Source organism: Triturus cristatus, chromosome 8, assembly GCF_964204655.1.
Source record: "Triturus cristatus chromosome 8, aTriCri1.1, whole genome shotgun sequence".
NCBI classification, from domain to species: domain Eukaryota; kingdom Metazoa; phylum Chordata; class Amphibia; order Caudata; family Salamandridae; genus Triturus; species Triturus cristatus.
The window spans coordinates 875947074-875974960 of record NC_140591.1 but is presented as its reverse complement, the minus strand read 5'-3'; the positions used below and the strand labels follow the sequence as shown (position 1 = coordinate 875974960).

Here is a 27887-nt window from a genome sequence, read left to right as displayed (position 1 = left end):
GTCCCAGTGGCCTACATGTGTGCCCATATGCTTCGCTAGGAAGCACCATTACTAGGCTTAGGGCACCTGTGTGGCGTACAGAACAACTCCCATAGAGAGAGATTATGCGCAGTAATAGCCAAAATAAACTGTAACGAAAGAAACAAAAAAGAGAACCTTGGCAGCGTCTGGTGGCGGGTGATAGTCTCTAAGATGAGAGAAGCAGACCTAAAAAGAAAGGATTATCAGGCAGCAGGCAGAGAGGAACCGGGATGGGCAGGGGCAAGGCCCCTTAGTTCCCCGGGGTGGGGGGTACAGCAGTGCATCGGAGCCGGGGGGGGGGGCAGCAAGAAATGTACCCAGGGCAGCAGTCCAAAACAGTGCAGTCTGTGGAGGTAAAGGCATATGACGTCGGCTGTGTCGGGTCACCCATTAAGGGCGTGTGTGAGAAACTGGCTCTCTTTCGTCTGCCTGAACCCACACTCCGAGTCATTAGCCCACTGCGTCCCTGGCCCAGTCACCAGTACTCCAATTCACTTGTCCCACACAGATTGTACAACTGCTCAGTTAGCCCAGCAAGGGGTCATCCTCCAAGGTTGGCGCAGGGGTGGCATGGTCCAGTCTCTGTGTAGAAACCTCAGCCCCTTCTTACCGACCCTCAGCAGTCTGCATGCTCTCCATCATGCCTCCCCACATTTCCAAATCACGTTCCACATTCTGATCAGTGCGTACAGTTTGCAGTCGTCACTCCTCAGCCACGCCTCATTCGTGCAAGTCTATCCTCCACTTGTCTGGTAGGGGGGCATAGAGTGGGTCCAGTGTATGGCGGCATTTAGTCAGTAAGAGGCCCAGAAGAGCACATTGTGGCACATGCATCAAGCAAAATTCCCCTCGCAAAAATTGCGATTCGGTAAAATAGCCGGTAAGCAACCGCAAAACAACACTTTCCAATGTATCAACCCCAATAGCGAAAAATCAAGATAATCGCAAAAAATGCCCCCGCAAATTTAGCGATTAGCAAAATAGCAATTATATTATAGAGAAAACTAAAACTGCTCCTGCTAATAGTGATTAGCTAATAATGAATCGCAAAACAATGCATCAAAACTCGCCAATAGCGATTTTCACCAAAATCGCTATTTAGCAAGAGCAGAGTAAGGGGAATCTCAACCAGGAGGTAAAGTTGAGAAGAAAATAAAAATGTATCACAGGTGCAACCAATCTGAAACCCTTTCAAAATACATCAGGAGACCCCGTAAGCCATTCACAATGGCAGCCCTCTACGTGCTTGCAAGGAGGATGAGGATACATGCAGCAGTCCAGCGCAGGAGGAGGATACAGGAAAAGGTATTCCAAGTGCGCATAACATTGCTGGGCCAAAATGAGGAAGAAATATACGATAAGTATCGTCTGAATCGTGCAATGATAATGCGCCTATTAGCAGATTTGGAACCCCTACTGCAGCACCAGACCCGTAGGACCAATGCCATTCCTGCACACGTCCAGGTCCTATGTAGCCTGCACCTACTGGCGTCAGATAGTTTCCAGGGGGTCGTAGCGGTAGCCGGAGTTGTATCCCAAAAAGCACTTTCACACTTCTTCCGGAAATTCCTTGACGCCATTATGACAATGATCCATACCCACATCACCAACCCCGCAGGAGTTGAATCAGATCAAACTGGAGCACTACTAGGTGGCTCAATTCCCACATGTCATTGAATGCATTAACTGCACGCATGTCCCCATCTGTCCCCCCTCAGCCAATGAGTACATCTTCCAAAACAGGAAGTCTTACGACTCCATCAATGTCCAGGTAGTGTGCAATGCTAAGCATATGATAACGGACATCGTAGCACAATTTCCTGGAAGCACACATGACTCGTATATATTCCGCCACAGTGGCATCCACAGGTGTCTGCTCGGCGGTGAGTTTGGAGAGGGACAACTACTTGGTACATACATATACCTATTTGTTACATCCTCATACCAAATGTGATTGCATTACTGCGGCTAACCCTCTGCTTCCCACCCTGTAGGTGACAGCGCATACGCCTTGCGCGAATACATCCTGACCCCTTACCTCAACCCAGCAACACCACAGGAACAGTGCTACAATGCGGCACACATTAGCACAAGGAATGTGGTCGAAAGGACATTCGGAATACTAAAAAGTCGCTTCAGGATCCTTCATAAGACTGGTGGTGCTCTACAGTACAACCCCAAAACCTGCTGCAGGATTGTGGCAGTATGTGCCATGCTGCACAACATTGCCACAAGAAGAGGCATACCAATCGAGATGGACGAGAATGACAATGATGGTAACGACCAACCACACACACAACACCGACAGGCACATGTGGCAAACACAGTCGCAGGTCAGAGGAGACGTGCACACATCACACAACATCGTTTCTGAGGTAGGTAAGAATGAGCCCTCACAAGATATCGTGAATTGAGAATGTTTTATTGACATGAGCACATGTCAAACAAAAGATTTATGTATTGAAAATTGTGACGGTGATTGCATAGGTTGATTAAGTCAAAATAAAGTATTCAACAGCACTGGAGGGCAATCACAATGTTGAAATGGACCATGGTTACACCACCATGGCCCAATAGGTGGATATACATGGCTAGCGCTTCTTGCCACGTACCCCAGCCTCCTGTCGCATGACTCTGCAACATCAGCCTGATGTATGCTTGTGGATGTTGAGCTGGCCGAACCGCAACAGCACCATGGTATAGTCCGGAGCTAAAAACAATAAAAATGAAATGTAGAGAGACAGAACGGACCTGAAGGACAGACTATAGTACGGCGCACAAGCTAGCTTATAATCAATGTCTTGATGAATATAAGCAAGCTATTATTAAAGCTAAAAGGGCATACTTCACTATTAAAATAGGAGATGCAACACACTCCTCAAAGGAACTTTTTAAAACTGTGTACACACTTGTAAACCCCAACATACAGCCAAGTTCAGACCAGACCCAGCTTTCTGCTATGTGATGGCCACATTTTTCCAAAGCAAAGTACAAGTGATCTATGATGACCATCTAAACTCGGCCACTATTATGCCAGGTAATACCCCATTAAATATAAATGTATGGGTAGTAACTGGCAGACTTGCACGTTTCAGGGCACTTACCATTGAGGATGTCCATGACCTCCTGACATCCACAAGATCTGGCTAACCAAACGATCCGTGTCCCCCAGCAGTTCTCCACTTGGTACCTAAGACCGTTAGTACACATCTTACCCCTCTCTTGAACCAAGTCCTCGAAACGGGCAAATATCCCAATGCCTGGAAAAAGGCCTGCATAAGGCCAATTCTTAATAAAGCCAGCCTTGAACCCGTTAGAAACAAAAAACTACCGGCCAATTTCCCAACTACCTCTACCAGCTAAAATACTGGAAAGAGCCGTAAACAGGGAGCTAATACACTACCTAGAAGACAATCTTCTGCTGGACCCCACACAACATGGCTTTAGGCCCTATCATTCGACAGAAACAGCGTTAGTGTTAGCCACGGAGGGGATTCGGAGGATAGTGGACGGGGGTGGCAGAGCGATTCTGGTCCTACTAGATCTCTCGGCGGCATTCGACACCGTAAAACATAAGGTGTTGGTGCAGCGGTTGAGAGATGTGGGGGTGGAAGATACTGCACTAACTCTTCTCTCCTCCTTTCTAGAAAACAGAGAGCAAAACATACATTGGGAGAACATACAGTCTGGAACTTTTCAACTCCCATGTGGTGTTCCGCAAGGATCTGCTCTGTCACCAACTCTTTTCAACATCTATGTGTCCTCACTGGCTAACTTAGTCAGGAAACATGGCTTTTCTTTGGTTATGTATGCCGATGACTCGCAGCTCACCATTTCGGTTTCCAAACCATTAGAGCCAGTAGCCATCAGCTTTCATACATGTCTGAAAGATATCATGAGCTGGATGAGCTCAAATTTTCTGAAAATAAATACGGACAAAACCGAGGTCTTAGAATTTGGTTAAGGACCGTCGTTATGGAACACTAACTGGTGGCCCATATAGGCGGGAGTCTGACGTACCCTGGTTACCAAAGTCAAAAACTTGGGGGTGATCCTTGACGAACAGCTCAATTTGTTGGCACACGTCAATCAACTAACTTCCTCCTGCTTTTTCCTCTTAAAAACCTTGAGGAAAATCTTCCTGTTCATCGCATATGAACTCCAAAAGACAGTTGTAGTTGCACTCTTTTTATCCAAATTAGATTACTGCAATGCACTCTTTATGGGAATTGATAAGGCACAGGAGAGGAAGTTACAATCATTGCAAAATGTGGCTGCCAGATTGCTTATGAACATCCCTATGGGTCTTCCCACCTCAGAAGCCATTAGAGCACTACATTGGCTCCCTGTCCACCCAAGAGCCAACTTTAAGTCTCTTTGTTTAGTGAATAAGGCCCACTATGGAGGAATCTCCGGGGAGGTACGGAAACTTTTCACCGGGTATTCTCCAGCAAGAACTCTCAGATCCTCTACAGAGGGCCTTGTTTGTGTTCCAAAAACAAGCAAGGTAAGATGGGGGGCCGCACACTGTCTTTTTGTGCAGCAAAACTCTGGAATCAGATGCCATCCACCTTACGTCTTCAACCAAATCGGATGAGGTTTAGGAAAGAACTAAAAATGTGGCTGTTTGCTAAAACTTAAACATCTAGAGTCAGGTCGCTCCAGTCACCTATGTATCACAGTTAGCGCCAAGACGCCTCGGCATTCGCTGCACTCTATAAATAACAATTCAAATTCCTGTTAGTGGGCACTGGCACAGACACACTACTCAGGCTCGATGCCTCCTCACTACCCTCCTCCCCTTCAAAGTTGCTGGCAATCACAATCCCAGACTGGAGGTGTTCCACGGCAGTGGTCACTTGGCATAAGGCCCTTGCAATGTCCCCACAGAAATGGCCCAGATCAATCTGTAAAGACACGGAGCGCCGTGCCAATACTGCAGTGGTGTTGCTCAGCTTGGTTATGGCCCTCGTATTAGCTGACGTACGTAGCAAACTCTGCCGATGCCTCCAACGCTTAGAGCATTGTCCTGCAAGAACGGCACAGGTGAGCTACTGTAGGCAGTGGTTTGTCTGTCGGTTTCCCTCCGCAACAACTGTAGTGAGGTCACTCACACAGTCCGACATAGTGCTAATGTTTTTGGACAGCTTGGAGATCTGCATGTTGATGGTGCCCATGTGTCTCCCTTGCAGGCGCTGCACACGAAGCATCTGCGACTCAACGCCGCCATATATATTTTTAGCCTGTTCTACATCGGCCGCAATGTGGGTCCTGGGCCTGCGCCGTTGTCTTAATCGGAGCTGTGCTGGTGTTGGAGCTAGTGAAGGGACACGTGGCTGGCTGGGGACTGTTGTGGGTGATGGTGTCGGCTCTGATTCCATTTCTGGCAGTGCGGGTACGTGTGCCCTGCGTTTTGGTGGTGGGGTGGTGTACATTCAGGCTCCACAGGGGTCTCTACATCCGTCTCTGCAGGTGTCTCAGAGATGATGAGCCGGTCACTGTCCTCGGAGTCCACCTGAGCTGCATCTGTGTGTGAAACAGTGCAGTGTTAGTATTGTTTGTTCCTAAATATGTTTCTCACATGGCCTACTTCGTACATAATAAATCACTGATTTAAACTAACTGTCTGACGTGAAGTGTTGTTATGTTTAATTGAGCATTGATGATTATCCATGGCCACTTGGCTCACATGACTACAACTCCCATGATGCGTCATGTGTATGAGGGAAAATGTGGAATGGACTTCTCACTGCACACTGTGTTTTGCCTGGGGTATGTGCATGGATATACGCATAGTATTAGCGCTTGCATGCACCTTGCATTGTTGTGTACTCGCTGCGCCGGAAGTGTCCAATTGGGTGTCTCCCACGACTGCCTCGGGCTCGATCGTCCCCTCTACAAGGTCCTCCAGGGCTGTGTTGGCGGGTGCTGTTGATGGTTCCCCTCCTGTGCCAGCTGCTTCCTTCACCCTTTCGGCTATGCGCTCCTTGGCACGCTTCCTGAGGTCGTACCACCTCTTCTTCAGGCCTTCTATGCTGCGGTGGGTGACTCCCACAGCATTCACTCTCTCCTTGATGCGCAACTATATTTTGCGCTTCTCTGCCTCTGGCACCTTCAGGAACATCTTGCCAAACAGTTTGTCATGGCTGCTGCTGACCCCCTCTATCAGGTGTTCGAGTTCCCTGTCGGAGAACTTCATCTTTCTCTTCCTTTGTGTGGCACTGTTCCCTGCAGCATTTTTGTCCATCCTGGCTATGTGAACTGTAGCTGGATTGTGAAGGTGATGTGTCTCTGCTCAGCTTCAGTGCTCTGCCTCTTCCTCTGAGCTCCTCAGGGCACTGAATGAAGCATGGACTGAATGACTTCCTGTTTGTGATGTCATCAGCCTGCTTCTAACGCGACCGGCTTTTTGCGAGTTCGCTAATACCGAAATCGCAAATTGTGCAATCGCAAATACAGAAATCGCTATTTGCTAGTTTGTGGGTTAGCGACTCGCAATCATGTATTTTTGTAGCGATTTTTAAGGGATCGCTAAAATTTACCGATCCGGTAGATGCATCTCATTTTGCGATTTTTTTAATTGCGATTCCTTATATTTCGCTAATAAAGAATCGCTTTAGCGAATTTTGATGCATGTGCACCATTATCTTATGCGAGTTCCCGTCTTGGGAATCGAAAGCACATCTAATAGACACTTCTTAACCGACACTTCAATACACATGCTTGTCGCTATTCGTAGTACATGCAGCACCTCTTACCAGTATGATTGTAATCAGGTGCAAGCCCAGGTCATATGTATAAATATCATCTGGGCCACTCCGCACCGGGGACATGCTGAAGAGCGCCCCACTGTGGTGTTAAATACGTGTATCTGAAAGAAACACGTTAGTTAGATTCCTCACCTTAGAATATCCCCAGGCGTCAGGCTGGATCCGGAAAGATTTTTGTAGCAATACCCCTTGCGTGTCGCTAGGCGTCGTCTGCGGGTCCGCGTCCGTCGTTGGCGTCGTGCACCGGAATGATGTCGTCGGAGTACTTAGATGCCGCGCTCGCACTCTGACGTCAGTTCTTCTTTTTTCCACGCCAGACAGCGCCGATCCGGGAAGAGCTTACCCCTTAGTCAATTTTTGACTAAACTTTTTTGACTCTTTTTGGTCTTCTGTCGACTCGACTCTGGTGCCGGTAGGATGCCTGGGTTTAAAGCCTGTGACTCCTGTCATCGACTGATGTCGGTGATGGACCACCATCGCCGGTGCCTTTACTGCCTGGGGGCCGACCACGACGTGGAGTCGTGCCCCGATTGTCAGGCCTTGACCTTGAAGGCTAGGCGGGAGTGGTCCCGTAAGCTTCTCGAGCTTCGGCACTCGGCTTCGCGCCGCTCACGGTCCCAGTCCAGGAGGAGGTCCAAGGACCGGTCGCGGAGCCGCAGCCACCATCATCGCTCGTCGGGCTCGAAGTCTTCGGGTAAGTCGAAGCAATCAAAGAAGTCCAAGAAGCGACACTGCTCTTCGGACTCCACTCGCCGGTCGCGTCCCTCCCCATACCCGCCGGTCCCTGGGACTGACGCGACTCCGGCGGAGGTCAGTGCTTTCCTCTCGGCCATGAGGGGCTGGCTCCGCCGTCGACGCCTGCCGGCGCGCCTTCGGGCCCCGCGGGCTCGACTGGGCAACCTCGCGTGCCGGCGGCTCCGGCGCCGTCCACAATTTCGATCCTGACTCCGCAGGTCCCCGAGGGATCCAGGTCTGGATCTCTGCCGGTGCCGGTCGACCTCACGACGCCTCCTCCGCCGGCCCCGACACCGGTTCCGCCTCCGGCGCCGTCTCCGGACAATGCCGTTCCCCGGTTTAGCCCCGGTCCGGGCGCGGCGCCGCTCGCCGCCACTTCCAACGCCGATGGAGGAGCGTTTCCTCTACCGCCCGGCTCCGATCATTCCTCCTGTTTATCAGGAATCGGATGACGGGGGCGACTGGGAGGGGTCTGAGGACCCTATGGCCAGACAGGGCCAACTTTCACAGGACTGGGCAGACGAACTGGGGGATGCCAGTGGTCTGGACACCTCCCCGGACGCTGGTTTCATCTCTCCTCCGACTGTGGCCTCGGAGGAAGGTGCAGCTTTCTCAGTGGTGCTGCGCAAGGCGGCCGAAGCCCTGGGGCTCGAGTTGCCTGCTGTGGCCGTGAGGACTAACATCCTCACAGAGGTGCTTCAACAGTCAGCAAGCTCCACAGAGCCTCTGCTGCAGTTCAATGAGGCCCTCATAGACGTTCTGCAGGGCACTTGGTCCAAGCCCTCCACAGTTCCTCCTGTGGATCGGAACATGGCCCGGCGCCACCGCCCTGCTCCGGGCGACCCCAGTTTCCTGTCCCAACACCCCACCCCTGAGAGTCTGGTTATCCAGGCCTCAACTTCCCAATCCTCCTTCCCGTCCGCTCCTCCGGATCGGGAATCCAAGAGGCTGGAACAGTTTGGAAAGAAGCTGTTCTCTTCCCTGAGTTTGGGTCTGCGGTCTTTGAACACCGCTTGCCTCTTGGACCGTTTCTCACACTCTCTGTGGGATACGGTGGAGGACGTGCTGCCCCTGTGTCCGGAGGAGGCCCAGACATGTCTCTCCCAGGTGCTTGCTGACGGGCGAGATGCAGCACGACATGCCATACGGTGTGGACTAGACACCACGGACTCGCTGGGTAGGGCGATTTCCACCACGGTGGCGCTCCGGCGCCACGCCTGGCTGCGGTCCACGTCTTTCTCGGGGGATGTCCAGAGTACCCTCATGGATATGCCCTTTGATGGCACTAGCCTTTTTGGTGAGAAGGCGGATAGTGCGCTGGCTCGTTTTCAGGACTTCCAGGCTACGGCCAAGTCCTTGGGTCTCTCGGCCCGCGGCCGCAAACTTCCGCCTTTCGCCCCTTTCGTGGCCAAGGAAGGGGCGCCTCCTCACGTCCGCCTAGCCACCGGCCGCAGAACCAACCTGCATGCGGTTGCGGACGTGGATTCCGCCGTGGCGGTACTGGAGGACAACGTGCCGGTCAGTCCACATCCACCCCGGCAGCATCCGCATCAAAGCCCTCCTAGTCCGAGCTTTCAGGCCCATTCCACGCCAGTGGGCGGCAGAGTTCGCCATCACCTGCTCCACTGGCGATCCATCACATCGGACAGGTGGGTGCTGCAAATCGTCCGAAGGGGCTACTCCCTGCCCTTTGAGACGACCCCTCCAGCCATGCCACCGCAGTGCCACCGTATGTCGGAGGATCACTTGAATCTTCTGCGGGAGGAAGTTACGGCCCTCTTGGCCAAAGAGGCCGTCGAGCGCGTTCCTGGTCCAGAAGTAGGCCGTGGTTGCTATTCCCACTACTTTCTGGTTCCCAAGAAGGGCAAAGGGGGCCTACGCCCTCTCTTGGACCTCAGGAGCGGTTCAAGATGCTCACTTTAGCTCAGGTTCTGGCTGCCCTCGACCCTGGAGACTGGATGGTAGCGTTGGACTTGCAGGACGCCTATTTTCACATCCCCGTCCTGCCGGCCCACCGGCGTTACCTGCGGTTCACGGTGGGTCAGGAGCACTTTCAGTTCACCGTGCTCCCCTTCGGCCTCACCAGGGCCCCTCGGGTGTTCATGAAAGTGATGGCGGTGGTCGCAGCTCATCTGCGCAGATCGGGGGTTCCAGTCTTCCCCTATCTCGACGACTGGCTGATGAAGGCGGGCTCGCCCCAGCAAGTCGTCTCCCACCTCCAGACTACGGCCGGCCTCCTGCATTTGCTGGGGTTCTCCATCAATGTGCCGAAGTCCCACCTGAGACCCTCCCAGAAGCTCCTCTTCATCGGAGCGGTTCTCGATTCGGCGCAGTTCCGGGCCTATCCTCCGGAACAGCGGGTCCGGGATATTCAGGCTCGATTTCGGCCTCTATCCTGGGTTTCAGTCAGGTTGGTGCTGCGGCTTCTGGGGCTGATGGCCTCCTGCATCCTATTGGTGCATTACGCCAGGTGGCGAATGCGGGCTCTGCAGTGGGACCTGAAGTTTCAGTGGGCCCAGCATCGAGGCAACCTGTCCGAAAATGTCTTGATCTCGGAGGGCACTGCGAAACAGTTGCAGTGGTGGCTCACGGACCGCGATTGGGTCAGGGGCATATGCCTCTCCCTATCCCAACCGGAGCACGTTGTAGTGACGGACGCATCCCTCCTGGGATGGGGGGGCGATATAGGAGAGGTGGAGATCAGAGGCCTCTGGTCTCCGGCGGAGTCTCAACTCCATATCAACTTGTTGGAGCTGAGAGCGATCCGGCTTGCACTAAAAGCCTTCCTTCCCTCTGTCCGGGGAAGTGTCGTGCAGGTGTTCATGGACAACACCACCGCCATGTGGTATTGCAACAAACAGGGTGGGGTGGGGTCGAGGACCCTTTGTCAGGAGGCTCTGCGCCTCTGGACATGGCTGGAACACCAGGGCATCATCCTGGTGGTTCAACATCTGGCGGGCTCTTTGAACGCCAGAGCAGACGAACTCAGCTGCCGGTGCATGATGGATCACGAATGGCATCTGAACTCGGACGTGGTGCAAGGTCTCTTTCTGCAGTGGGGAGAGCCTTGGTTAGATCTATTCGCCACCGAAGAGAACGCGCAATGTCAGCAGTTCTGCGCGTTGGAATTTCCAAGGCGGCACTCGCTCGGAGACGCTTTTCGTCGCGAGTGGAGTTGCGGTCTGTTGTACGCCTTTCCGCCTATACCACTTCTGCCCAGAGTGCTGAAGAAGATCAGGCACGACCGGGCCCAAGTCATCTTAGTGGCTCCGGATTGGGCACGAAGGTACTGGTATCCCGAGCTACTCAGTATGTCAATCGATCCTCCGGTACGACTGCCTCTTCAGGAGGACCTTCTGTCGCAGCAGCAGGGGACGGTGCTCCACCCGAACCTGTCCAGTCTCCACCTCCATGCGTGGAGATTGAGAGGCGACAGTTGATGCCATTTGACTTGCCTCCTGAAGTCTGTGACGTCATTCTGGCAGCCAGGCGTCCCTCCACAAAATCGGTATACGCCTGCAGGTGGAACAAATTTGTGGCATGGTGCACAGCAAAGGCTGTGGATCCCCTTTCCGCCCCTCTTTCTGAGGTTTTACTCTTTCTTCTTTCTTTGGCCCAGCAGGGCTCTGCTCTGGGCACCTTGAAAGGTTATCTTTCTGCAATCTCTGCTTTCTTACGGCTTCCTGATCAGCCTTCTCTGTTCAAGTCCCCTGTTGTTTCGCGTTTTCTTAAAGGCATTACTCACATGTTTCCTCCTGTCCCCTTCATAATGCCTCAGTGGGATTTGAATCTTGTCTTGACCTTTCTGATGTGCGCTCCCTTTGAGCCTCTTCACAATTGTCCCCTTCTTCTTCTGACTCTTAAGACTGCTTTCCTGGTAGCTATCACCTCGGCTAGACGGGTGAGTGAGCTCCAGGCTCTGTCATCAAGCCTCCCTTTCTTTCTGTTCATCCGGACAATGTTGTCCTCCGGACTCGTCCGTCTTTTCTTCCAAAAGTGGTGACCCCCTTTCACATTGGGAAATCTGTCACATTGCCCACCTTCTTTCCGCCTCCGCATCCTTCGAAAGCGGAAGAGAGGCTCCACCGTCTGGACCCCAAACGTGCACTGTCCTTTTAATTGGATCGCACCAGACAGTTCCGGGTGGACGACCAACTTTTTGTTGGATACGTAGGTGCTAAGAAGGGGGGGGGGGGGCAGTACACAAGCGGACCATCTCACGGTGGGTCGTATTGTGTATAAAGGTTTGTTACTCCTTGGCGAAAAGGGACCCTCCTGTTGGGCTGAGAGCCCATTCCACCCGGGCCACAACGGCGACTACTGCCCTGGGACGGGGAGTTCCCTTGCAGGACATCTGTCAGGCGGCGACGTAGGCCTCACTGCACACGTTCGCCAAGCACTATTGCCTGGACAGCTAAGTCCGGAGAGATGGCTTCTTTGGCCGTTCTGTTCTCCAGGACTTTCTGGTGTGATCTTGGTTCGCAGACCCTCCACCGGGGTTAGTATTGCTGGGGTATCTATTCTAAGGTGAGGAATCTAACTAACGTGTTTCTTTCAGATGAACAAGTTACTTACCTTCGGTAACGATGTATCTGTAATAAACATTAGTTAGTTAGATTCCTCACCGACCCACCCATCCTCCCCGCTCTGCGCACCGACATCTAGGGTTAAGGTCATCCTGTTCAGGGCCCTAGACTTTTTGGCACCAGTGTCGGTCTCTTGTATGGCTCTGCGTTCCTGGCACGGAAAGATATGTACAAGAACTGACGTCAGCGCACGAGGGCGGCGTCTAAGTACTCTGACTACGTCATTCCGGCGCACAACGCCAACGAAGGACGCGGAGCCGCAGACGACGCCTAGCGACGCGCAAACGGTATTGCTACAAAAATCCTTCCAGATCCAGCCTGACGCCTGGGGAAATTCTAAGGTGAGGAATCTAACTAACTAATGTTTCTTACAGATACATCGTTACCGAAGGTAAGTAACTTGTTCGATGCAAATAAAACAAGCATTGGCATAGCCAATAGGTCTCGCTTTTGGGACCATATAAGTATTTAGTTATGCAGCACAATATCCTTGGTGCAACAACATAAACTGTTGCATGGCTAAAAACTTATAAGGTCCCAAAGGCGAGACCTATTGGCTATGCCAATGCTTTTTTTTTTTTTAGGAATGTCCACTTAACTTCTGTAATCATACTTGTGTGGGAGCCACTGATACTACCCCTACCAGTACACAGTACACTGACTGTGCCACACCACTGGTATGCCCTGATGAATGTCGGATGCCACCAACAACTGGGATATAAGAATATCAGTGGTTCACTGTGGCAAGGTACATATAAATTAGTGATGAAATAATCTTTTTATGTACAAATACATTGCCAGAAAACGATATTGGAGCTGCAATTAATGGAGGTAGCCTAATATACAACCAAACCCAAATTCCCCACATTGTCCACTCAACACAATAAGGATACGAATTGTATGTCTAGACTAGACACTTGGATGGACTATAACTGAACCACTCCAGTTGTCCACGTTCCTGTGGTCTTATGTCAGTCAGTCCTTTTCATTCATTGGGCAGATGTGTCATTCACATTTTAATTCCACCCAACACAGCATACAGCACAGGGAAGTAAGACAGCCCACTTCAGCCACTGGCTAACTCCACTATGAGTGACGCCATTCTGCTCTTTCACGAGAGCAAATCCACCCACAAAGTAGTTCCCTTCAGTGTAAAGGACTACTATGGCAATGTGTGTTTTTTAGACCAAAAACGATGTTTGTTTTTAGCCAATGAGTTGTTTTTAATATTTGTGAGGGCCCAACAGCTCTGCAAAAATATTGTTTTTAAAAAACCTTAACAAAAACTAAACAACATTAACAAAGCCAAAAGGCTGGCAGCCAATGCCAGACCTATTGGCCTTGCAAATGCCTTTTTTCACTGCTAGTGATTTAGCATAGAGCTGATGTACAGAGTGTGACTGTTCCTTAGGTCCTATGCAAGGACAGAGAAGCATTTCTGCTAACTCATTTGCGTGGGGTTGACAAAAGCGCTTCCCTCTACCTTGCGAACATGGGGTTGTAGTGTGACAGGACAGAGTCCTTGAGTTATTAAAGCTGACAATTGTATGCATAAATGTGAAAACATGACATTCTGAGGAGCCGCACAAATATTTTATTACACGAGGGAGGAGGTGTGGCATTAAACCACCGGACAACAGGCAGCTAGCATTAATCAGGAAGGCACAGCCATACAACTGCACACACACACATGCACACAGGGCGATACATTAGACACGCTGCTACACACAGAATAACAAATCTAAACACGAAATCACAGACACAGAACCCCACACAGTGAGTCATGAAAACACTGCGGATACATACAGGTGATCACAGACACACACAAACAAATCCCATGTGAACATCACAGAAGCACAGCTACACACCGGAAATGCCAGCTACGCATAAGCAAGAACACGCTGGGAATCGCAGGTACACAAAAACTTGTGCTGAGCAGAGACACACAAACGCACACGTGACACGCAAGGCACAAAAGATGCACAACTGCAGGCACACTATGTGTGTTACTGAACAGCACACACAGGTGCAGTGCAGAGTCACAGTCATAGAGAGGAGCAGTCACACAAATACAGAGGCAAACATGACCACTCGAGATGAACAGCCACAGAGACAAAAAGAACACAGTGTCAACAACGGCTGAACCTCAGAAGCATGCATAGGACCCAACACCGACACCGACCCCGAAATACACAGAACACACACAGCAGTAAACACTACAGTAATAACAAAAGCACATATTTATAATTATAGACGCCTCACTTTGCCTCATTTTAGTTGTCCGATCTGAGACCACCTTGTTGTAGCTTGTCTGCGTGAACCTTGCTGGCAAGTAATGGAGAGCTGACCAGCTCAGCGCCACTGGGGTGTAAAGCGGGGAGGAGAGTGCTGATTGTGGCTGATGAAGTGGCGCTAGTAGAAGGGAGGAGAAGTCATCCTACCCGAGGTAGAGTTTCTCGAAGAGGTGAGTTTTCAATTTCATACTAACGTGAAGCCGCAAGCTGCACAAATTTTGTAACACAATAACACGATTAGAACCTCATTCTAATTGTTGCTGTGTTCCTTATTGCCGAAGCGTCTCAAGTTATTATGTGCGCCAAGATGAGCAGGATGTGTTTCTGATGTTCGTAGACATTGGCTGATCGCCGTGTCATTTAATATTAACAAAACTGAAATGTTTGTTTAAGCACGAAAGCATGTATAATGAGGAGAAGAGGACGTCATGGTACTGCAATTATAAGGGTCCCGAAATGTTTGTGGTTTGGTCCTCCTAAATATTAGTCCCAGCGTTAGGAGAGGCAAATGTGCCGTCAATAAAGTTTCACATATGGGTAAAAAATTTAAAAATGGAAAGGATGTTTGTAGTAGTTAAAAGCTAAAAAGGAAATTTAATAAATTGGATAACTTGTGGCCGAGGCTGTCTTTGGGTAAATAGCATATGGTTTCATTTTTTTAAATGCACGCATTCAATTTATTTCATAATAACAAGACGGAAATGTATGTTTAAGTACGAAATAATTGTTTAATTATCAGACGAGGCTGCCTTTGGTGAGAGAGCACGTTGTTTTCCATAACAGTAAATGGCAGGATGTTTAGTATTATTGCCTAAATATGTCCCATGTGTTGTTTTTGGTGAGAGATGTGTGTAGCGTGAGAGTCTGATCTCGGCTAACACTGAAATGAAATTTCCACAGGGCTCATCAATATTTCATAAGGTTTTCAGTAATGTTTACTTAGTGCGCGTGATCAATGTCCGATTTAAAATAAGCCTTGTAGAGTCTGCTATGAAGCTGACGATGAGGGAGGGGGAGAAGGGAGGGGGTAGTGAGAGCAGAGAGCAAGGGGGTGGAGGAGCATTCAAATACAAGTGATTTGCGCGCTGTAAAGCTTAATGAGCTATGACAAAAAGCCAGATGGCAGTCGCGCGCATGCACGCACGCGTAACCACAAGCTTGAGGCCAGCAAAATCGTGTGGTACCACTTTGGAAAGCCCACTTACTAAATGCCTCGCAGAGCAGCGCATGCGCTGGCTCAGGCGAGACCTAATAACTGGGTGAGCTTAAACCTTGCGTTACTCGCCACCTCCAGGACCTGTGCAAACATCCGCCTCAATTTGTCTTCAGTGAGCAGCGATGGTAAGTCTGCGGTCCATCTGTCCTGAATTTTTGACACCTCAACCTTTACAATCCAGCTTCAGGGCTTTGTATATGTGGGAGATCAGTCCTCTAGTGGAGCCCAGATCAAGCAACAGCGCTAAGGTCCATCTCTCTTGCACAACACTCCTTCGCCTTGTCAAAAGATAGGAAGGTCCCTTTAATGTATATATCTCCAGCTGTCACACAGCCCCCCTCATACCATCTCATGAGATCCATGACGGACTGGATCCGATGGAAACCCTGAAGCCACTGGAGGGGGAGTGACCACTACACGTGCTCTCCCCCGCTCCCCCATGCTCCCCCCTCCCGCCTCACCACCCTTTGTTAGTGGCGGTTGCCACTGGCCACCCATCTGGATTCTGGGAGCTTCTTACTCCGCTGCCTGGTGACCAGTGGCTGCTCCTCTGCAATGGCAGAGGAGCTTCGCCACACTGCTTAGCGCAGAGCCAGCAAATGAAAAATGCTCTAGCATCGTTTTATTTTCGCGTTTGCCGGCTTTGAGCCAACTTGTGAATGGAGATAAGGGGCATGGGATGTGGGAGGAGGAGTGCTTGTGCACTCCCTAAGTATGCATATGTGTTTGGCCGGCCGTCTCATGTCAACCAAATTACACATGCGCACTTAGGTTCCTCCAGCCCAGCTGCATTCAGCAGCCGGGCTGGAGAAACCCCACAGACTCCATGACCTGAGCGGAGCATATTTCCTGCCCGCTCAGGCCGATCCCCACGCGGCTCTGCAGCAGGGGGATTGGATGGGAGTCTGTGTCCCAGTGGTTGCTGGGACCAGGAGGAGGCCAGCAGGAGTGACGCGACGCGGGAAGCGGCCAGTGGCTTCAGGTACGTTTTTTTATTTATTATTATTAACATGCCCCTGTTCCCCTCCCGCATGCGCTCTCCCCAGACTGCAGCCCCGTGCCCCCTTACCCGTTCACCACCCTTGTTAGTGGTGGCCGCTACTGCTGGTGACAGTGTTTATGTGGTTCTTGTCCTACATTGCTGCAGCAAGTGGTTGATGGCACCTCAAAAGACCCTGGTGGCCCTGATCCTTGGATGAGTCGGTAAGCATAATCCGGCCCAGTTTTAGGGTGGGGTGACCGGTGCTACCTCACCCAGCTCGAAGCTCGTGGGGCGCTGGATTTTGAAATATCTTACAGAGTATAAACCATTTGCAAGAGAGTTCCTTGTGTGCCCAGCAATTTTCAGGGAGTAATAAAAATGTCACGATAACTCTGCTAATTCTTGTTCCTGCTGGAGAGATTGATAGAGCGTCATGTTATTCTGAAATTTGTAGGGGTGCATCATATTCACCGTTAGTCAGCACCCGCATATTAGTCAATGTAGGCTAAGAAGTGCTATAGAAATGTATTGCTGTAATCGTTTAACATAGAGGTGTTTAGAAATGTAATAATGCTTTTCTTGAAAAGTAACGTTGCAGATTATGGTAAATGCATAATGATTAGTTATGAAATGTAATGTGTTAGGTTAAACATGTGCCATGTTAAAGTTACATGTGCAGGTTGCTTATTCACGTATATGAGAATAATTAACTAATGCTTAGAGTGTGATTTAGTAATGTTTAACAGTGTAAAGGCCTGATCGCATATATGTCTAAATGAGAAAAGCCTGTTCATTTCTTATGTTAGCTAGCATCGTAGGCCGAAAATGATTTCCCTTGGTAAAGGCTTTGGGTTGCAGGGAGATGTAAAATCCTAGAGAAGTGAAATGTTTTTCGTTCCCATGTTTCTGTTGCAGGTGCAAGGACATTTAGCTCGTTAGTGAGACTAGGTCTTTGTTTTAGGAATCTGAAAGAAACACGTTAGTTAGATTCCTCACCTTAGCGTCGAGACCAAAGTCGTCTACGGCGCCGGGGCCAGAGCCGCCGGCACGCGAGGTCCCCCAGTTGAGCCCGCGGGGCCCGAAGGCGCGCCGGCAGGCATCGACGGCGGAGCCAGGCCCCTCATGGCCGAGAGGAAAGCACTGACCTCCGCCGGAGTCGCGTCAGTCCCAGGGACCGGCGGGTATGGAGACGCCGGGGTGGGACCACCCTGACCCTCGGCCCAGTTGCGTGACCAGCGAGGGGAGTCCGCAGAGCAGTGTCGCCTCTTGGACTTCTTTGATCGCTTCGACTTACCCGAAGACTTGGAGCCCGACGAGCGATGATGGTGGCTGCGGCTCCGCGACCGGTCCTTGGACCTCCTACTGGACCGGGACCGTGAACGGCGCGGAGCCGAGTGCCGAAGCTCAAGAAGCTTACGGGACCGCTCCCGCCTAGCTTTCGAGGTCAAGGCCTGACAATCGAGGCATGACTCCGCGTCGTGGTCGACCCCCAGACAGTAAAGGCACCGGCGATGGTGGTCCGTCACCGACATCAGTCGATGACAGGAGTCACAGGCTTTAAACCCAGGCATCCTACCGGCACCAGAGTCGAGTCGACAGAAGACCAAAAAGAGTCAAAAAAGTTTAGTCAAAAAGTGACTAAGGGGTAAGCTCTTCCCGGATCTGCGCTGTCTGGCGTGGAAAGCTATGTACAAGAACTGACAGCGCGCGAGGGCGGCGTCTAAGTACTCCGACGACGTCATTCCGGCGCACGACGCCAACAACGGACGCGGAGCCTCAGACGACGCCTAGCGACGCGCAAGGGGTATTGCTACAAAAATCTTTCCGGATCCAGCCTGACGCCTGGGGATATTCTAAGGTGAGGAATCTAACTAACTAATGTTTCTTACAGATACATCGTTACCGAAGGTAAGTAACTTGTTCGTTAGGATGCTGCGAGAAGCCAACAGGGGAGTACGTTGGAATGTGAGGATGATACTTTCAGCGGAGAAGGTGCTTGGGACCCAAGGTCAAGCTAACCGGTATTGGATGCGAGACAAGTTTGTAGGAAAAGTACTGGAAGAAGACCTGGCTGAAGAGGTGTGCCGAAGGGCGTGTTCTAAGTTTTCGGGGTTTTGTATTAGGAACAGTGCCCCGTGGGTTGAGTAGTTGAGGTTTAGAGGGGAAGCTAGAAGGTGCATCTTAGAACGAGCTCTGACTAAGTGAATGTACTTCTTAGGAAAGCTTCACTTCTGACACCTTTAATTCTCTTGCCTGGGAAGGGGAATGTTAAGTAGGGATGTCACCTTAGAGATAGAGTAGGGATTGACAAACCTTTTTTTCCCTTTAGACTAATGATTCCATATTTGGACATTGGCTTAACCATTGCTTGCCTGATGATTTTAGAGTCAGTGATCCTTTTTGTTTTGAGTCGGATGAGAATCTTTCGTAGGCTTGCATTTGTATTAGTGCCCATTTACCTTCTACACCTTGTATTAAGGTGTTTGTATGTTCAGTTATTTTTGGTTGTAATAAAATCCTATACATTTTAGATTCTGAGTCAGTGGTCCTTTCCAAATGAAATCTAATTTTAGCGATTATGTGTTGATAATTGTATTTCCTCCCCTCTACACTATTTAGCAGATAAAAAGATCCTGGCGACCTGAGAGGATTCTTGGAAATAATTAGGTAGTCAACAGTCCAGCCCCATCAAGATCGTAGTTTTGTTTAGGGCAGTTTCGACTAATCATAAAGTAGTGCAGAGGGTTAATGTGCCTGCTGCAAAGTACATGTAACAGGCAGCTCCCAGAACTGTGTTTTATGTAGATAGCTAAGTGGATTACTGCTTTTGTCACGGAGATCCTTTTGTTACAGGCAGTTTATAAATTACAATCCTTCTAATATAGCACAGTGAGCTATGAACTGGCATTAAAGAACTTCATGAAATCTGCACGGTAGGGCCACTAATTTATGCGATTCTACGGCCACTGCATTTTTGCATAATTATTAATTTGCTAGATTTGCCGTTTAATCCGTCATCTGCATAATCTGTAGATTTTAACCAAAAAACATGTTCTAGTTCAAATGTATCAAAAGTTACAAAAGAAACGTGGCGACGGAAATCCCTTCTTCATAACAGTTAACTTATTTCTGTATTTTGATTATTAAATTGGTACTAATAAGGAAAAATCTTTTCCCAGACAGTATTCCTGTGTGTAAAAATGTCAAAATAATGAAGAAAAAACTATAAAAAAATGTGCCACATTATGCAGCATAATTTGCCTTTTCTTGCTGCATAATTTATTAAACCCTCCTGCATAACTCCAGTAGCTTAAAACTTTATGTTCTTCTCCCCAGTCTTTTGTTCTTAAAAAGGGTTTGTTTAGATAGAAATACATTCTCTATAGTAAAGCCAACTCCAACCACTAGGTTATGTTTTATATTCTGTGCTTCTTCTGCCCAAGCACTCTTAAAATATACTGCCTACCAATATGAATGACGTGTAGTGGCGGCTGGGGACATTTGAAATTGGTGTGGCGCAAAAGTTTGGGACCCAGTGGGGAGCAAGCCTGATCTCGCTCTCTCTCACACACACACACACACACACACACTCACGATTTGCAAGTGAATGCAGGGGGAGAGTACAGAGAGGAGGGCACTGCTAGGGGGTTTTCTGAAAGTGAGCGAATCTGGGCATTTAAAGTATTAGATAATCAAACAATTCAATGCACTTTCAGTGGCCACGGCTAAAACTGCACACTGGAGCAGTAGACAACTTGCATATCATCAGGAGTGGGGTGTAACGTGTTTTACTACTGAGTGAGCTGTAATTCCAGTGGCTGGCATGTCACTCACATTTCATTTTTTTTAGTTTGTGTCATTTAAATCATGGGAACTGTGGTGAATCTGTAGAATTATTTCCTGTTTAAGGTCTTCTTTTCAGATACCGACTTTATTTTACGAACAGGCTCGGTATCTTTTAAAAACCAGAAGACATCTGTTCACTGACAGTTTTCCTGAAACATACCCAAATGCACCCACGCACGTAGTAGCGTAGCAAGGATGCTATGGGCACATGGGGCCAGCAGGAGGATGGTACCCTTGACTGCTGTTGGGGTGGTAAAAACAGCATTGTATGGGTTCAGTGGGCCCCTCGGCAAACTCCACCTGCTACACCAACGGTAGCGAAGCCCCTGCAAACACGCACACAGGTATACAACCACACACGTCTGTGCACGCACACAGCTAACACATTGTTTATTTTTAAAGTAATCTTTTCTGGATAAAGGTGCAAGCAACGTTTAAGAAAAGCAGATCTGTAACCATTACACAAGTGAGTTTTCCTAACCGTATCCCAATACTTTAGACGGTGATTTCTTTTTACTTTTTCAAACACAAAGACAATACTGAATGCAAAACATAACTGCATTACAGAAAACTGTCTACGGTGCTATTTGTGGCCTGGTAACTTCTGAGTGCCCTGAACACCCGAGCTGGATTTCGAACACCTACAATGAGGCCAGAATATACCTGGAACTACAGAAGTAATGGGGGCCACGTTTGGGACACAGTAGAAGCTCACCACAAAATTGAGGTGCAGCGTCCGAGATAAAGCTTTCCCCTGAGTGCACCCTAAGAGACGATGGAAATCATCCCACGTGGTCCAGGCAGTTGGATACTGCAACATGAATTAATATCCGCAGCCTTGGCTCCGGTGTGTGCTGGGACCCATCGGGTTCATCCGACTCCCTCTCACGCTTGTGAATAATGAGAGTGCATCGCCTGAAGCTTGCACGGTGCTTTAATGGCAGCGAATGCTGGCAGCAGCGGCGGCACGAAGCAGATTTAGTTGCGCCATTTGAGCCGAAGTGCTCTGTGAAGAATGGCTGTGTGAGATCCTAATGGTAGCAACTCCTCACTTCCAAGGGAAAGCAATCTTTACTGTTTCCAGCTGTCACGGCTCACAATACTTGCGGAAGGGGAGGGGAGGGGAGGGGTCGCGCGGGGTTTACGGCGGGGTGGATGTTAAAATAAAAATAAAACTTACCTGACCAGTCCCGCGCCGCCTCTGCTCCTGGCCCGGGTCCCGCGCCGCCTTGCTGCTTCTGAACAGGAACAGGCATGCTCCCTCCCCTCCTGTAAGCCAATCACAATGCTGCAAGGGCAGCGTTGTGATTAGTGGGGAGTTCCGCACAGCGCCCAGCCAGGCACCTGTAGGGAGGCCATTTTCTCTATGTAGGCTAAATGCAGCCTACATAGAGAAAATGTAGAGAGCGCATGACTGCTTTGGTCAGCCCCAGGGCCGACCAAACAATCAGGGCACTCAGAGTGGTGCAAGCCACTCCTCCCCGACTCGCCCGCCCCCAACCAGGCACATCCACCCGCCCGCCTCCAACCAGGCATACCCCTGCCTTCTGCTTTCTCGCAGCGCGAGAAGCAGAAAATAAAATGGTATTTAAAATACCATTCTATTTTCTGCTTCTCGCACTGCGAGAAAGCAGTGGAGCGGCACTCCAACGCCCTAATGGAGCGGCCGCCTCTTCCCTCCAGATAAAAGGTGATAAGAACCTACCCTACACCCTGGTAGTTTCTCATCATCTAAGTGGAAGAACCTGGAAAGGCCAGCTGCATTGGTATGGCCAGTCCCAGGTCTGTGTTCCATTGTGAAGTCCAACCTCTGGAGAGAATTGGCCCATGAGCCACCTGAGAGGTGTGAGATGTCTGTGGTTAGTTTGAACTCTTGAGTGAGTCCCAAACAGGTAGGGTCTCAGCTTCTCCAGGGACCAAACCACAGCAAAGGCTTCCTTCTCAATGGCACTCCAACTCTGCTCTCAGTCGCCTACTAATAAATACAACTGTCCCTCATCATTTACCCGTGCTAACACTGCCCCAATCCCATGTTCAAAAGCATTTGTCTGGACAATAAACTCTTTACTGAAATCGGATGTCTTAGGAAAGGTACATAGCACAAAGCTCTTTTAGGGTGTCACAGGCCTTTTGGGACTGCTGAGTGCAGATATCTTTTCTGTGTTGCTTCATGGAAGTGAGTTCTGTCAATATGCCACAATGGCACCAAAACCTTTTACAAGCCTCCTATAGTACCCAGTCAGGCCTAGAAAAGCTGTGATGTGGATCTGTGTATTAGGAGTCTCTTAGGCCAGAAGGGTCTGGATCTTCAGCTGGAGAGGTTGTACATGACCTCCACCCTCTTGGTGGCCTGTCATACAATTGAGCCTTGCCCTATCTAGCACTTACTTGCCTTGATAGTCAGTGCTGCCTGTTGCAGGGCCTAAAACACTACCTTCAGGTGGACCAGGTGCTCCTCCCAGGTGGAACTAAATATAGCACAATCATCTAGTTATGCTGCACTGAAACCTCCCTAAACCTGGAGGAACATGTTCATCATCCTTTGGAAGGTGGCAGGTGCATTTTCCAATACAAAGGACAGAACTTTAGAAAGTGGCCTTTAGGAGTTGCAAAGACAGACCTCTACTTGGCTCCTTGGGTGAGGGCTACCTGCCAGTAATCTGAAGTCAGGTCAAATGTGCTTAGGTACTTGACAGCCCCCAACTTATCTATGAGCTCATCAGCTGTGGGTATGGGGTGAGCATCAGTCTTGCTGATTGCTTTTTGGCTTTTGCAGTCCACACACAACCTCATCTCAGGTGTACTCACTTTGGGGTTTGGCATGGGCACCAGTACCACTGGGCTGGCCCTATCACCTACAACTCTAGTATCTTATCTACTTCAGCTTTGATTCTAGCTTTGATCTGATCTGATAACCTGTAAATCTTACTTTTGACAGGCAAGCTGTCTCCTGTTTCCACTTCATGGGTGCACCAAGTTGTCAGACCTAGAGTCACTAAAAATAGACCAGGAGTCTGTAACAATATGTTTGCTGCTTGTCTGTTGAAATGGAGTAGATGACTACTCCATCCACTGACTATCTTTGACATTGCTTGACAGCAGGTCGGGGAGAGGTTCACTTTCCTCTTCTCCTCCTTTTGCCACCATGAGCATGGTGATGTCTGGCCTGTCATGGCGGCGTTTCAGCCTGTCTACATGAATGACACCATCAGGGTTCCTTCGGGTACCTAAGTCTACCAGGTAGGTGACTTCCCCCCTTCTTCTCTAAAATAGGTTAGGGTCCAATCCACTCATCCTGGGCAACCCTAGTGCTACAGGCTCCAAGCCCCACACCAACTGCACTGGTTGGTAATCTATCAAGGAGGGCCTCTGGTCTTACCAGTGCTTAAGAAGCGCCTGACAGGCCTCCAAATTTTAGTTTACCTTCTTATTGTACTGAGTTATCCTAGAGTGAAGGCCTGGTACATAGTCCACACTGTCCTTTTTATGTTCTTTGTTGGGCCTTCCCCATCCTTCCCACACTAAACCCAATGGACCGCCCACAGGATCACCGAAAAAGGAGTTAAACAAGGCTGAAGCCCACTCCTTTCTGTGGTAACTCCTGGTAACTCCCTGTAGACAAATAATAGGCCTGATAGGAGAACATGCCATCTACTTTTGAGTTTCTCAAGTAAATCATGATCATGCCTTTCATTGTCTTGTTGAACCTCACAACAAGACCATTTGCTTGGTGATGGCAGGGTGTTGTGAACTTGTAGGTAGGTAGGTAGGTAAAGCTTTATTCGATAAAAAATATCATAAAAGCACAACATACAGTAATATAAAAAGATCAGGTAGACAATAAAGGAATTGATCAGTCATGGGTAAATCTAAAAGGACTATAAAAGTAGATATAAACAATATGTGCAAAGTACAAGAAGCTTAAGACCCAAAGTTCATATAGTGGATAAATATCAAGTAATAAAAACAGACCACATAGGTAATTTAGTGCATATGAAGGGCGAGTTTTTTCTTCCGCAATAGCCAAGCACAACCCAGATACTTGGCAATGCCACAGACAATAGTGAGGGACGAGGTATCTGTTTGTAGAATGCGTAGCACAATGCGGTAGTAACGACTACCGAGCATTCTGCAGATCGGCCTCAGCCACTTGGCTCTTGCTCTTCTATAGTGGAAACAGGCAAATAAAAAGTGAGGAATAGACTCTGGGTGCTGTACAACTCGGGCAACCAGCAGATGTAGTGGAGAAACCCTTCCAGCCAGCAGTAACACAGTTAAGAGGAAAGGACCCCAATCTGAAGCGCACGTACAGAGATCTATCAAGTGGAGTTTGAATAAAGTCAAGATAGGGTTCCAATTTACAAAGGGGCTTATGCTCAAAAAATGCTTCACTCAACTTCCCCATTTTTACTTGTATGTAACCCCCACACTCATCCCACATTGCTCTCATATAGGCAGACATAACATGAGTGTTCCGGTCTGCGATAACAGGAGCAGCAACTGTCCTCAATGGGTTGGCTTCTGGGTACCTGGAGATATGGCCCTCTACCACCAGGATGAACCTTTCCCAGATGCAGTTTGTAGGTCTAGGGGACCAACAATGTCTATACAAAAGTGGCGAAGAAGGCTGAGATGTCGGGGTTGGGCAGCCACCGAAAAACAGTAAGACACTTGTTTAGTGCCAGAAGACACTGCACTTTAAGCCCACGGATGACTTGAGAGTTACCTAAAATAAGCAGTTACTGAAAACCGGGGATTTGGGGGGGGGGGGGTGACAGACCTCTCAAGCTTCACCTGTGCCTCAGTTGTCATGTTGACTAGTTAGGGAGTGGCGTGGATAGGTTCACTGACACAACATCGATGTGAAAAAATATTGAGTAAAAATATAGACAACAAAAATATCAACTCCTATACTTAAACAGGTAAGCACAAAAATATCAACTAAAGAACATCGATTAAAAAAATATAGATGTATAAAATATCAACTTTTCTATCAATATAAAATAAAATAATAGATATTAAATATATTAAATATGAAAAGGATTTTAACAAAATAAAATAAATTGAATATACATTTTAATAAAATATAACTAATAAGCCTAATAAAAAGAATAAACACACAAACATAATTTATACATCTATTTAATTTAAAACAATTAATAAACTATTATTTTTAATTTAGAATAAATATTTAAAAATATATATATTAATGATTTAAAACATAAAAAACAAAAATCTATAATAAATTAAAATATTAAACTATTAAAAAATATTTAAACTTAATTTTCAAAATACAATCGGTGCAGCAGTAGGAAAATACTATTCCCACAATAGTAGGGAAAGTGTTAGATAGCGGAGGGGCAAAAATTACTATTTCCACTACAAAGAGTGCAACAGTAGGGAAACTGTTGGCTATCAAAGGGGTAAAAATAACTATTCCCACTCCAATTAGTGCAACAGTAGAGTAAGTGTTGGATAGCGAAGGAATTCAATTTCCTATTCCAACTTCAGTCAGTGCCACAGTAGTGAAAGCGTTGGATAGCGGAGGGGTAAAAATTAAGACAGACTTAAGACAGACTTAAGTTAGGATTTTGTCTTAAGTTTGTCTTAAGTCTGTCTTAAGTCTGTCTTAAGTCTGTCTTAATTCTGTCTTAAGTCTGTCTTAAGTTTGTCTTAAGTTTGTCTTAAGTCTGTCTTAAGTTTGTCTTAAGTCAAACTTAGGACAAAATCCTAACTTCTGTGAATACCGTAAGTAGTAAGTTTAGGATTTTGTCTTAAGTTAGTTCTGTGAATCGGGCCCAATATATTCAGCGCTATTATGTGAGTAGGGGCCCCCAGAGGGAGGGGGAAGAAGCGGGGAGCGCCCAGAGAGCCCCAAACAAACAGGGGAAGTGACCAGCAACGAACACCTCCAGTGAGATATTCAAGTATTGGCCTAATATAGGGGGTTAAACCACCCTGTCCCATGCTCTCATTATGTCCGCCCACAGCTCTTCCAAAGGGTTGCGCCTCTTTGTAATCTTGTCCTCCCTGAGCAAGGCTTTCTCCTCTGCTCTGGCCCAACACAAAACATTGTTTTCCCAATCTTCTACCAAGGGTCTCTGTTTTGTCTTCCACTTAAGTGCTATTCTTCTCTTAGCCAAGAGGAAAGCCAGATCTATAAACAAATGCTCCATTTTCATGGGTTTGGGTCTCGGGAATAAGCCCAAAAGGCATACCTCCGGTGAGCGCACTAAGTTGCACCCCAAAACCCTGTTGACGGTATCTACTATCCTGATCCAGTAATCCTGAAGCCCAGGACATGACCATACCATGTAATCAAGGTTGACGTTGAGTAATGAGCATCTAGCACAAGCCTGGTCATCTCTATTATACACTACATTCAGCCTGTGCAGCGTAAGGTATGTTCTATGAAGAACATTAAATGGCAAGAGCTTAAATGCTGCATTTCTAGACACCTTTTTTGGGCTTCCCAGGACCTTCTTCCACTCCTTCTCGGTCAGTTGCCTATTCAGGGTGCCCTCCCATCTCTCCTACACTCGAGGTAGAGGCCGGTGGGTCATCTCCATTATTGCTAAGTAAAGCCATTTTACTAGGTGCCTCGCCGTTACCAACGTGACCATGGCCTGTAGGACCGCATGAGTGACAGGTTCTGTCGCATCTCCTCCCCACAGCTCAGAGAGCGCCCCCTTATCTTATGGTAATTCAAGAACTGTCCCCGTGGCAAGTCATGATACTCCAAGAAGTCTTCTAATGGGAGCAGCACCCCATCCCTATGGCAATCCCCAACCGTCAACACTCCCGCCTCCTCCCAACCCGCCAGCTGCCACTGTGTCAGAGGGGGTCCCATCCCTACCTGCGGGAGTCACGCAAGTGGAATACTCGATGCATAAAGCGGTCTATCTTTGGATCTCGCCGTACATCTATCCCAGCACGCTACCGCCACTGATAGCAGTGTCCCCATATGTTTAATCGTCTGGCGACGGCTAAGCATTCTAGGGAGCAAGGCCATATGTATGTTACTAGCCTGCAGCGATAGTGTGTCAAGCCCTCTCCCAGCAAGCCACCTGGCCAGCTACTGGAGCTGTGCTGCCAAATAGTAAGCTTCAAAATACAGGGAACCCAATCCTCCCCCTGTAAGCGGCAGTTGCAGAGTCTGCAGGGATATTCTGTTGTGTCCATCATCCCACACCAAGTCCCTCAGCAACATGTCCAGGGTTTTAAACCGACTCTTTGGAATCACCACCGGCAAATTGGCGAAGAAGTATAGCAGTCATGGGAGCACCACCATTTCAGATAACGCCGCCCTAGCCATTAATGGCAATTTAAGAGAACTCCAGAATGTAATATTTGCCCGCAATGCTCTCAGGGCACTCCCAAGGTACCCCTCAAGGAGGTCCCCCTGACAATGGTAAATCTGTATTCCCAGGTACCGGA

General features: G+C 48.7%; 1 protein-coding gene across 5 annotated transcripts in view; it reads left to right on the top strand.

The window, feature by feature from the left end:
* The window catches only part of ADGRG7 (adhesion G protein-coupled receptor G7), a 1782456-nt gene that overhangs the window by 1357619 nt on the left and 396950 nt on the right, over nucleotides 1-27887 (top strand). The gene's annotated exons all lie outside the window — the stretch shown is intronic.